General features: G+C 31.9%; 1 protein-coding gene and 1 long non-coding RNA gene across 15 annotated transcripts in view; one reads left to right on the top strand and one right to left on the bottom strand.

The window, feature by feature from the left end:
* Positions 1–13,711, bottom strand: part of MAGI2 (membrane associated guanylate kinase, WW and PDZ domain containing 2) — a 1,604,868-nt gene that overhangs the window by 784,828 nt on the left and 806,329 nt on the right. The gene's annotated exons all lie outside the window — the stretch shown is intronic.
* LOC116419659 overlaps positions 1–13,711 on the top strand; it is a 127,311-nt gene that overhangs the window by 108,087 nt on the left and 5,513 nt on the right. For 2 of the 3 annotated variants that reach the window (XR_004229928.1, XR_004229927.1), the window contains exon 4: positions 3,166–3,311. The exons of the other annotated variant lie outside the window; for it this stretch is intronic. This is a non-coding gene — a long non-coding RNA (uncharacterized LOC116419659). The remainder of the gene's footprint in view (positions 1–3,165; positions 3,312–13,711) is intronic. 3 annotated transcript variants of the gene reach the window in all.

Genomic DNA, 13,711 nt, shown 5'->3' with positions numbered 1-13,711 from the left:
GATTTGATTGCTTAAATGAATCAGTCTTTTTGATATCCAAAGATAAACTTAATTATGGAAGCCATCATCAATGAATCTAGCAAAAAATAGCATTTTAATAGCTCCATAATCTCATCAATGTGGAAACTTCCTATCAAATAACTGAAAGAAGGATTGAATGGGGGAAAAAAAACACAACTTTTTAAGCACATATTATCTTATTTTTAGTCAAAAAAGTAGAAAGTGGACACTGGTCAGACAGTTAAGAAGGAGAAAATAGCGTCAGCTTTTCTGCTTACACGTAAGAATTGCATGTATTGACTGCTCAGTGCTTTCTCTGGCTGCCAAAGTGCTTAAATCTTTTTTTCCCCTGCTAAATGAAGGCAACATGTCATTTTTTTCCCTCCATCACTGCAGCTGCAAGGACAGCATGAATGTTCCTAGAGCCAGACCTCGGAAAGAGCTCTCCCTGTATTCACTTAAAATTATCCTAAATATTTGAGAAATATTAGAATAAATTCCAAAACTTTGCATTTGTGCTCTTATTTTTAATAATCAATTGATGTATGTTTTTCTGAAAACCTATTATTTGAGCATCAAATTATCTCTATTATAGGCCTTGCATCACATTTCTGAGATAACAAAACTGGGCATATACACTGAAGGCATTCTTATGTCACTGACATCAGGGAATACTATAAAGAAAACCTGGTTTTGGATAAAGGAAAATTAAGGGACTTCTTATTTTAATAGATTCAAATCTGTAACTTCATTTGTGAGAGTAGTTTCTCCAATAACACAAAATTCAAGGCAAAACATAACTTGATAGATGCTCCTAGAGAGTCCTATGGCCAAAATTACACCAAGAAACCAAATCTGTTCCTCTGTGGAAACATAGGATCACAGCTATATCACAATGAGAAGGCTGAATAGGACATTAGGTTAGGGACTCTAACTAAACATGACTAATTCTCTGAGGAGAACCTGTGAATCAATTTTCTATTCAACTAAAACTTCCTTATATCTTCTAATTTCTTTTATAGCAAAAAAATCAATATAGATATATTTGAACTTATTAGCTTGCGTCATTGAACAAAGATGTCATATTTAGAATGCCAATAGTTAAATTAATATTTGTGGATTGTCTGAAAGTTGTGATTCTTAACACTCTCTTGCCCTTTTTAATCTAGTTTAACGTTGTGACTGTTGAAAGAGGTAGGAAGTCACAGTGACACACAAAAAACATATCTATATCAGCCTTAAGTAACACAATTCATTAAATAACCTGCAAACCAAATGAGCATATGCATACAAGAAGGATATGAAAAGACATACACATTTAATTTACTATTCTATATTTAGGTCCAGCAAAATAAAACTAAACATGTAACTATGCCCAGAAAGTTAATAGCACATTGGACAGAATGCTACACTTGGAAATTAGAAATATTTATATGCCTATTCTGTCTCAAATACTCCAGTGTATCCTAAGTCACTTAACATCTCTACATTTTGTTTCCTCATCTGCTAAATAGAAATAATAACATGACCATCATCATTGCCATCATCATCATTATTATTGCTATACACCCAAACTGAAAAATAATGCCCTCAAGCTGTGGTTGCATGGAGGAGTATGCTTCTATATTGACCAAAACAAAGGGATTTGGTTACTTCAAAAGAGGGCAGCTCTTGGTGAACAGTTAGCTGGTCTAGTGGATAGAGCATCAACCCTGAAGTCAGGAGGACCCGATTTCAAATCCGTCTCAGACATTTAACACTTCCTGGCTGGGTGACTCTGGGCAAGTCACTTACCTCAATTGCCTCAGCAAAAATAAATAAATAATTTGCAAAAGAGGATAAAATACTACTTAATGAGTAATTCTTTTGGAAATGGGATCTATACCCCAGATATTCATTAATGATACTTTTAAAACCAGGAAATCTATCTTTTACCTTTAGGCAGAAGGCATTGAGTTTAACTGGTTTGCATCATTTAATTTGATTTGTTTTAGGGATCACCATGGTCAGTGATTAATCTAATGGTGATTAGTCTCTCCTTACTTAGATAAACTTTGGGTAGTCAATGAAATTTTATTCAGAGCATTGCTGGTTCAAGAGAACATACTTATTCTTGTGTCTCATGCATACACTCATAGAAAACCTAGGGTTACTGCCACAACAAATGGAGAAGAATTTTTGTGAAAGAGAACAAAATAATAACTACATTTTTATAGAGTACTTTCTTCACTTATTGCAACACACAGAGAAAATAATGTTAGCAAGGCTTGCATTCAGCTCTATAGACTCTTTAAGCCAATAGATTTTGCTAATATACCATATTGTCTCCTAAATCTAGCTATCCCGTGCCTAAAATTTGGGCATGTTTTATGTTACCTAGTTCTCTACTTTGGTAATTTCTATTTAGTTCAATATTGTCTTTGGTATTATTTTGTTTTTGTAATAGAGTTGTTTTATCTGTACTAGAGTTCTCCAGTTATGTGGCTTCAAAAGAAAGCCTTCAATCTTGCTTTATTAATATATATATATATATATGCATATATACACACTATATACTATATACATATATACTACAAATACACACACATACATATATGTGTATATATGTATACATAGTTATATTCCAATATTTTACACATCTATAATGCTTTATTTTAAAATGTTATTATTATTTTGTTGTTGTTTTTAATGGTATTGTTGTTACATACATCCAGATAAATTGCCTGAATAAAATATTCCAAATTTATGGGAGGCATGTATAGATGGTCAGAAGGATAGAAGACGCATCCCACAAGATAATCTATACCTGGATACCTAAAAAACATTTCTTTGAATTACAGATTTAATGGTATAAATTAGGTGTGAAAACATATATAGACTATTGAAATTATCAATTACAAGCATACACTAGGTATGAATGAGTCCTTAATTAAGAGGAATATAAGTTCTTGGGTCATTGAGTAAAAGTAGATGAAACTACTAGTAAATATATGTGATTGGCTAATGAGTATCATTTATGCACAATGGACCTTGGATTAAAACAGTAAATTGAACTAGACAATCTAGTGGTAGAACAGTTCCTATCAAATTCTTGAAAGAATATTACTTGGAGACTTGGTAGACAAGAAAGACTCCTTAACTGGAGATTGTCTTTACAAATTTCAGAAACTTGAAGATCTGAACTTCCCATCAATGTCTTGAATAGCAGTGGCTGATTGCAATGTCTGCAGCAGAAGCCTAGGGCAAACCAGACACAGCAAAGAAAAGCAGTTTCTGAACTCTATATTGGCAATAAATCTTCGAGTCCAGTGGTAAGCTATCTACATCAAAGAGACTCTTCATGAGAGCTCCACAAAGGGAGAAAAGGACTTGTAATTATCAGGAGCTGTGAATTAATCCTTTGCTATTTGCACTTTCCAAGTCTAAGAATATTTTCATTGGACTCTTTATCTGGGTAAGCATGTATCCCAGGCTTCTGGAAGGTTGCTTTTGTTTTAACTATTCTTATTAGACTTGTTAAGTAAACATTTCTTTACTAAAAGCTAATTCATTCCGGCTGGCTAACTGGTAATCAATGAGAAATACATGGAATAGGGGCTTGGGAATGAAAGTCAAAGAGAAACATTCCAATCCATGATGGTCACTCTGAGAAGTCTTAGGGAGAAAGAAGTCAGACAGTGAGTGACCCATCCCCCAAAAGGAATTGAGAATGAGGGTTGAGAAGAAGGTCTGGAATGGGATTCTATATATGTATTACAAGAGATAATTATGTTGAAGAGATGCAAAAAACGTCAAGATTGGAACAGAGAAAAAGGCAATTAAAGAAGTGGAAAAAATATAGTTACCAAGAATGAAGAAATAGTATAAGATTTCTGCTTGTAAATTAAATTTGACAAATTATTGTATAGGTCTAAGATTTCAACATAATGGGGGGAGGCTCTTTCTATTAATATTTCTTATAGTACTCCCTTTTGTTCCCTTTATTTTCTATAATATATTATATTGGGGTACATGTTTTTTCCCCATGTGATATAAGTTACTGAAGGGCACTAATGTAATTTTTTAAATTAAATTTATTACATGCAGGATATACTTAATAAATGTTAGTTCATTCAACTAGTTTAGTTCATGAAATATTTTAGTTGATGAAATTTAATAGAATTAAATTAATAGAGATAATTAAGGAACTTTTGAAATACTGAAGGTTTTCTATCAAATGTTATTGACAAGAGAATTTTTTGAGGATGATATCTAGTTGTGCTTTTCATATACCGAATAAGTTAATGATCTTAAGGAAGGATATAGTGATTGGTCTGTAGTTATTACTCTAAATCTCAAACTGTTTTTATATCCAGAATCTCAACATTTCTCCATTTTTAAAAGGAAAGGCTGCCTGCCCTTCATAACAGGGATACGTTACTTCAGATTTATTTGCTTTAATACACTGCTAAACTAGTATAATCTTGGGATATGTTTTGGTATGAATCTTACCCTTTTAGCTCTGAAACACATAGAATTAGAATATTAGAATTATAATAGTAATTATTATCTTTGATATAATGTTTTAAGATTCTTACAAAAACCTTGGGAAGTAAAAATTATCTCTATTTTACAGATAAACTGAACTAGACAGAAGTTATCCTAAGATCACACAAATAAGAAGTGTTTTAGCATAGATTTGAAGCCCAGATGTTTCTGACTCTAAGTTCTGTGTTCTATCTATTGTGCCACTGTCCTATTCTCCCTATGCATTTGATAGAGGAGGGTGCCAAACCTGAGGAGATTAAGTTACTTGACCAACATCATAAAAACACTGACAGAGTTAGGAATCACTCCAAATACAATGACTACCTTCTGTTTTGTAATGGTAAAAGAACCTTTGTGTTGTGCTATATTCTCCATCTATATCTATGCTCTTAGAGCAAATCACAGTTTCTTCAAAGAGGGTTTTTAAGAAATTCAAGCAAAAGATAGCGATAAATAGATCCAGAAGGTCAGTAACTAGGAATAAAGGACTAGAGTAGAAAAAAAAATGATCCAACTAAGACAATAGAAAGTTAAGATTAAAGGAGAGGCGAATATGGAAGAAATTTTTAATAGTATTTTATTTTTCCAATTACATGCAAAGATCATTTTCAATATTCACCTTTGCAAAACTTTGTTTTCCAAATTTTTTCTCCCTCTTTCCTTCCCTCTATCCTCCCGCAAAAAGGAACTAATCAAATATGGGTTAAACATGCAATTCTTATAAATATATTTTCTTATTCATTATGCTGTACAAGAAAACCAGATCAAAAGGGAAAAAACATGAGAAAGAAAAAGAAAAAACAAACAAACAACAAAAAATGTCAAAAAAATACTACACTTTGATCTATATTCAGTCTCTATAGTTTTCATGACACTTTCCATCACAAGTCTATTGAGATTGCCTTGAATTATCTCATTGTTGAAAAGAATTGTTACCGAAGAAATTTTAAAATCACATGCTACCCTTCTGAGTTAGGTAAAAAGTACAAAGTTTTAAGGGTCCAGCTGTTGAAAATATTAGTCATTTTATTTCAAGCCACATTAAGGTATTTATTAAGCACTTACTATGTGCCAGCCACTGGGGTGAAACAATGGCTTTCAAAGATTCCCTGGAGCAGCATAAACATTACTTTGGTCTTAATTTATCTCTTTCATAATGCAGCAAAGTCTTTAACTTCTAAACATACTATTTATTATAGCAGATAGGTTTATAATAACTTCTATTTAATATTAACATAAAAAGAAACAATATCTATATTCACTGATTTTTCAGACAATTCCTCCTATTCTTTCATTTCAAAATTATTATGATACAAATATAAATACTTTAACAGATTGTTTTTTATATGTGTCTTTTTATGACACAAGCAAGTACATTGAAATGTGAAAAACAACTTTTTACTCTGTGTAATTTGCATTCTTATATGCCATTATAGATTCTCTTATTTGAATTTCCATCTGGTCTCTAATATCTTTTTTGTGTTTATTATTACTTTAATGAGCTACTCTTGTTCTTACATACCTAGAATTTCATTACTTTTTGGCAATAGCAGCACCTTACTCCCCTTTCAGTGTCATAAACACCACACACTTAACCTTGCTGTTTAATTAATGCAGGCTGGGTAAACGTTACTTTTAAAAATGGAAAGTGACAAATTAGGAAAAAATAGAATCTAAAATATCTCTGGTATATCCTTGACACACTGGTGTTTGGAAGTAAGGAAGGTTCTTTCCTCTTATTCTACATTTGTGATTGCATTTGTACAGGCAACCTCTAGTATGAAAATTTCTTTTCAAATAGGATAGGGTCAGCTAGGTGGCCAAGTGGATAAAGCACCTGGAATCAGGAGGACTTGAGTACTACGTCTATCTTCAGACACTTCATACTTCTGGCTTTGCTACCTGGGCAAGTCACTTAACCTTGATTGCCTTCCTAAGCAAAAATCCCAAAACAAGACATCTAGGTCATGTATTCATTTTGATCTTAGATTGGTATATTGTATGAGGTGTTAGTCTAAACTTAATTTCTTCCAGACACCTATCTAGTTTTCACAATATTTTTTTGTCATATTGTGACAAGAACTGGAGTCTTGGGTTTGTCAAGAACTGTGGTGCTATGTTTGCTTCTGAATATCACATGTCTAATTTAGTCTTAAGAATTATCATCTTTCTAGTTTTTTCTTCTATTTTTTTAATTGGCCACAGCAATTACAAGTTAGTAAAATTGATTTATGCCAACCTATTTAATGACTTGGTTAAGATTTATTAATATAGAATACCACATTGAAAAACATTGAATTTATGAATTCAAAAGCCATAATTTAGAAGAAATTAACATATATTTTTTCACTGATGAATGATGGTGTTCAAAATTAAAAAAAAAATTTTAACAGTCACAACTGTTATTTTCAATCTGTGCTATCACTTAAAAACCCAAAAACATTCATGTTAATTAGGAGTTCTTTCTCTGAAGAGAAGGGGAACCCATCTACTGAAATCATTCCTTAACAGTGAACTATCAAAAGCCAGCAATGAAAACAAAAATTCTATGATTTATTTCAATGTTTATTTAGTGATTAAACAGTCTTGACTCTCTAGTATATTTCATATATGAATCAGACTGACTATTTCTGAATGGTAAGCTCCCTCAAGAAAATAAAAATTATTTTTTCTGAGCTTTGAGCACCATTAAGACCACTGACAGAGCTCAATAAATAATAAGATATTATCTAATCTATTTTGAATTTTAAGTGAAATTAACCACATGACAAATAATTTAGACTGGTCGTTTATAAAGCTATTTCCAAATACTTGCATTCTATCTTTTTGTGCATGTTTAAAATTTTTAACCACTAGTAAAATATAGAAATTTCTATCAAACCATTAAAATGGTATTTAATATATCCTATTACTTTTCCTTTAAAAGAGTCTACTTTTTTATCAAATGATACAAGAGCCCATGGGATTGCATTGGCTCAAAGCGATTATAGAAATCTAGAGTACACAGCATACAGGAACAAAAACAGAAACGTAGTATTTGACAACTCTAAAGACCCAATTTACTGTGGAAAAAGTTACTATTTGACAAAACCTTCTAGAAAAAGTGGATAGCAGTCTGGTAGAAATTTAGACAAATATCTCAAACCAGACACCAAGCTAAGCTCTAAATAAATGCATGACAAAGATGTAAGGTCACATACTAAACCAAATAAAAGAGGAAAGAAGAATTACCTTTCAGATCTAGGGTGAGAAAAATCCATGACCAAACAAGTGATCACATAGGATAAAAAAAATGATTATGGTTACATTATATACATATATATATGCATAAAATGTATACAATAAAAATTAAAGTGGAAATGAGTAATTGAAATAATGTCTTCACAAGAAGTTTCCCCCCAAAAAATGTCATTTCTAATATATATAAGGAAATTTCCAATATAAGGACATGATTCAAATTTCTAAAAGCAGAAGCCTTTTCCTATTAGATGATCAAAGGACCTGAATACTTAATCTTTGAAGTATTAAATCCAAGCTACCAACAATAAAAAAGTCTCAGAATCATTATTAATTAGATAATTTGTAAATTATAATGCCTGAGAAGTTCTACTTCATACCTATAAGGCTGGCAAAATTGACAAATGAAGAAAATAACAAAAGTTGTAGGGACTATGGAAAAACATATACAGTAGTGTGTTGATGATGGATTAGTGAATTTCTAGAGTCATTCTGGAAAACAATTTAGTACTATGTCCAGGAAGTTACTAAACTGTGCATAGCCTTTGACTTAGCTATATCACTACTAGGTCTATACCCCATTAAAGTGAGAGGAAAGGATCTGTACATAAAACAATCAAATAAACAAAACATAAATATATTTTGTCATCTCTTTTCCTGGTAGCCCCAAAACAGAAACCATTTTTTATAAGATAAATTAGGAGTTCAAAAGTTTAAAGAAAAAGCATTTACCTCCTGAAAGAGGATGACTGGAAAGCAACATATTTTTGGATATGGCTAAAGTAGCTATTTGTTTCATTATATTCTTTAGGTATGTACTGAGGTTTTTTTTTTTCTTTCAATGTACTAAGGGAGTGAGTAGTTTTGAGAAGGACACGAATTCAAACAGCAAAAAAAAAAAGTTAGAAAAAAACTTTTTTAAAAAGTAGAGAAAAAGAGAGGGGAGAAGAGAAAAGAGGAAGGAAAGAGAGGGAGGGAGGGAGAGAAAAGCAGAGAGAAGGAGAGGAACAAAACAAAAACTCATAGAAAAGCAATAGATAATAGAAGTTACTTTTTTTCTGAGAAATACTTGGACACCATACATGTATATGTGGCACAAGGAGTCAGCTGGGAACAACCACTTTAGGAGAACCATTATTTCATCAAAATAAGATCCTAAGTAAATGATAAAAGAGTTGTATCTAGGCAAAGATCCAGAAGAAATGGATTTGTGGGGTGCGTGTATGTGTATGTGTGTGTATTTGAGCTACAAATGCAGTATCAATTAATGTTTCAATTGGGTGGACATACAATCTTATTATTAAGTAATTTTTCAGTTATGTCCAGCTCTTCATGACCTCTTTTAAGGTGTTCTTGAAAAAGACACTGGAGTGGTTTGCCATTTTCTTCTCCAACTCATTTTACAGATGAGAAAACTGAGAGGCAAATAGGCTTGAATGACTTTTTCAGGGTCACACAACTAAGTTTGTGGATTCAGAGGAAAATGTCTTCTTGACCCCAGGCCTGATATTCTATTCACTGTACCAGCCAGCTGTCCCAATGAAATCTTCCATATTAAGAAAGGCCCAGCATACAAAACATGAAGTTCTATTTTTCTCTGTGCTGTTCAAATAATATCCATATTACTTCATTGGATTAAATACATGCACTAAAGGCTCTAAACCTGGGTTCTATAAACAAGTTCCAGAGAATATATGAACTTGGATAGCTTTAAAATTTTTTTCAAACAATTTATTTGCTTTTTGAATTTATATATCCTTCCCAATGCTACTCACTCCCCCAGTACATTGAAAGAAAAACAATTCAATACATAGCTAAAAATATGAGACAATTTCCACTTTAGTCATATCCCAAAATGTGTTGTTTAAATTCATTCTCTTTCTGCCAGTTGGTGAAAAGTATTTTTCTTCATTCTTTTGGGCTCCTAAGTTATGTTATAGAAAAAAGTTTCTAATTTGGGGCTAATAGGAAAAGAGATGACAAGATATGTTTATTAGTCTATTTGATTGTTTTCATGTACAAATCCTTTCCCTTTCACTTTGATGGCATGTAGGAAATGGGGAAAAAATATACAACTTTATTTACAGTAGCCTAACAAATTTAGAATTTGCTTAATTTTTGAATGCAGATGACAAACCAAAGTAGTATAGTCAGAACCTGTTACTGTCATCAAAAGAAATAAAATATAGTTTTATCACATGAAAGTCATTGCAGATATCTTAAAATATCATTATTCTCATCATTACTTTAAACTCTTCTAGTTATTAATCTTCCTTTTAGATATTTGTGATAATAGACTTCCTATGGGCAAACTACTTTTCAATATAACTGGGTTTTTCTGTGTAATCTTATTTATCTTATTCTTTTGAGAAAGATTCCATAGGATTCACTACATTGCTAATGAGGCCCGTTACTCTCTTCCACTCAAAAAATTAGGAATCCCTGAGTTAGAATTTTAAGCAAAAATTAAGTGATCATCTTATAAAAATATTGCACAAAGGATTCTTGTCCAGACATGGATTGGCCTACACTGCCTGAAGTCCTTTCCAATTCTGAGATTCTGTGATTAAGATTCTCATAATCTGTAAACTAGGGAATATAAATTTTCATTCAGCCTTAAGTCAATTAAAAGCAAAGACTCATTCAAATTTCTTTTAATTTTGTTATAAGATATATATATATATATATATATATATATATATATATATATTTTACTCAAAAAGTTCTGTCTTTCATGGTAACTTATATAGATTGTTACTTTACACCAGATGAAAAAATTTCTTAGGATAGGAGTTATGTCTCAAATCATTTTTGTTTTCCAACGTAGCACACAATGCCATTTATTGTATAAATGTGATTAATATCTGTTTATTGGAGATTGAAATATTTAAATTGTGTTTCCCAGTATTTCTCTTCCCATTGGGTATTGTTGATTTCCTAAGTTGTGCAATTTTTTTCTTCTTTTTCAAATGTCTTTTGGGAAGTATCTGATCTAACTACCCTGAAGAAGGCATCAAAGTAACTCAGTGGGTTGAGAGCTGGACCTGATTCAAATTTGGCATCTGATGATTATTAGCTGTGTGTCCCTGGGCAATTGATCTAACCTTGTTTGCCTCAGATTTCTGATCTGTAAAATGAGTTTAAGAAAGACATCCTCAATCATTTCATTATCTTTGCCATGAAAAACCTAAATGGGTCACAAAGAATCAGACACAACTAAAATGACTGAATACCAGCAACCCTGGAGGAACATATGAAACATAAAGAAAACATGGAAAAGGGAAGAATATTCCTTTCAACCTTAGTCATTTATTATGTGTTTATTGCTGGATAATGTGCTAGGAGCTGAAGATATAAGGAGGGAACAAAGAAAAGTGAAGGTTCACTGGAAAATAGATAAGTAAGAGGAAGGTAAGCTGCTCAGTCACTGGGCAATTTACATACAGGACTGAATCATTATGAAGCAATCCAAGAAGGAAAACAGCAACTGGAAAGCATTCTCAGAAAGATTCATTTGTAGAGATTTTGTGGGTAAGAAACTGTGTAACCCAATTATAAAAACAAAGAAGGAAAACAAAACAAAACAAAACAAAACTTTAAAAGTCTAAAGAACATTATGATTTGAAGGAACAAAAAAATTATATCAATGTGAGATGAGGTCCCCAGGGAACTTCTTCAGGCCAGGTGAGCTAGCACTTGTCTCCTGGAGAAGAGGTGATAAACACTGAAGGACACCTGAATTATGAGAATAGTGAAAGAGAGATAACACTGCTAAAAAGAAAATCAACAGCAATGAGTGGAAAAAACTAGTGGAAAATATCTAGAGTAGAACTTTGGGCAAAAAAGAAACAAAAAACCAATTGGACACAGATGAATCTTTAAAGGGTATTACTAATATAGAGGAGTAAACTGTAATTGCTGGGCTCTCATATATAGAGTAGGGTTTTAAGTTACAGAAACTATATGGATTTTCAAAGAAGGTAGCTTTCTGAGATTATCTTGATTTTTATGGTTTGATATGAGAATCCTTTCTATGTCTTCTAAGTATATATTTTAAGCCTTATAAAATTTGAGTTTTTAAGGAGAACTGGTACACTAGATAAAGGGAATGAGCCAATACAAGATGACTTCTTCCGTGTTCCTGATTCCTGTATAAAAGGAGCAAGGTTTTAATAGGAGGCTTATGAATTCTTGTTGAATATAATTATCATTTATTTTTATAATGAACAAAAAATTATTCTTAAGATCCTACCACATCACAAAAACACAATGTTGTTTAGAGTTATAATTTTTATAATGATTATTTTATCTAGTAGAATACTTTAAACAAGAACCCCAGAAATTATCATGCTTTCAAGTAATCCTCCCTAATTTATTACAGGTTGATGAGTCTAAATAAAGACCTAAAAATAAAGAATAGTCATGGGAATTTTCCCCAAACATGATGTAAAGGATGTCCTAAATTAAATCGTGTTTATTTTTTTAAAAGAATCATTGAGTGGAAGATCTCCAGGTGGTATACAGTCCCCAGGACTAAATAGAAGTTGAATACTGTCTAAAAGGAGTGATATTACCAATATTATGTGAAAATCTGATTCTGGTTACCGTTTGTGAAAAACAAGTAAACAATGGCATTGGAGTTCCTGGAGGAAGTGCCAAAAATAACAACATCTCAGTTTCAATCTTTATTTAATAAACTTTTAGAAGATTTCAAATTTAACCTGCCTGCACAAATGAAGTTAATGACTACCTTCCCTCAATTGAATGTTGCCAGAGTAGTTGGAAGGTTAATAAAATACTCAAAAAGAATGCAAAAGCAGAAGAGAACATTTTAAAAAATGCTAAGAGAACTATCCATGTGATACACTGCTAAATCAAATTTGTCAACTTATGATAATGTTCTCTGTGCCTATGGTGCCAATGGTTTTATCAATTCTATGCAAAACATATGACAATTACCAAGGGGATCTGGGGCTAAGAATGGAACTTAAATCAATAGGCAGAGCTGTTATTACAAAGAAAGTTAGAATTGAATCAATGAACATTTGGCAGGTAAACTCTGAGGATATATTTAGTTCAGTAGTTGACATTCCAGAAATATTTTACTAAATTTTCTCTAAATCATGCAAGTTGTACTAATATTTGTACATAGAAGGTCTATTATGTATTTATTTATATACATAAATAAACATATATGTCTATAAGAGGAAGAAGAGAGAGAAAGAGAGAAAAACAGGGACAGAGAGAGACAGAGGCAGAGAGACATACAGAAGGAGAGAAAATGTTTTTAAAATTATACTAGATTACAGGGAAAAGTGGTCAATAATAAAGTTCTTTATTCTCAGATACCATTGAGCTACTTTGAGGAAAGTTAGGTCACAATGAATAGTGATGATAATATTAGCAATAAAAGCAAAATAGATGATACCTCAAAGAGTTACATTGTAGAAACATTATATTTGATTACACATGGATTTCAATGACCCAAATTGATTAAGTTGCAAAGTACCATAGAGAGTTATTATTGTAAATAGACTGATAGTCTATCAAACTGGAAAGATGTCTCAGTGAAGTATATACAGTCTGAATCTTCCACTGAATACCCTCATGTTTCTCAGAAGAAGCCTCTGCATGGTGCTTTGTGAAGTTACTTTCCAACAAACTTAGACTTGTTTCATAAATTATGAGAACTATTTATGCAGTTTCTATAACAAATCATTTCTAATAGACATGTCTTACTATGGCATTTACAATGAGAACTCCCAATACTTGAAGGTGTTGAGATTTATAGTCCAAGCAAGTACAATTTTTCCATTTTGAGCTGGCATCTGCAGAAGAGCAGACTAAAAATTCCTTTTTTTCAATTGCAATCAAACTTCTTATCATCTAAGGTCTTCAACAAGAGGTTGAAATAGTGGCTCTGAAGGCATATAGATTTACTTGGGAT

Source organism: Sarcophilus harrisii, chromosome 5 (assembly GCF_902635505.1).
Source record: "Sarcophilus harrisii chromosome 5, mSarHar1.11, whole genome shotgun sequence".
NCBI classification, from domain to species: Eukaryota; Metazoa; Chordata; class Mammalia; order Dasyuromorphia; family Dasyuridae; genus Sarcophilus; species Sarcophilus harrisii.
This window is presented reverse-complemented; position numbering and strand designations above follow the sequence as displayed.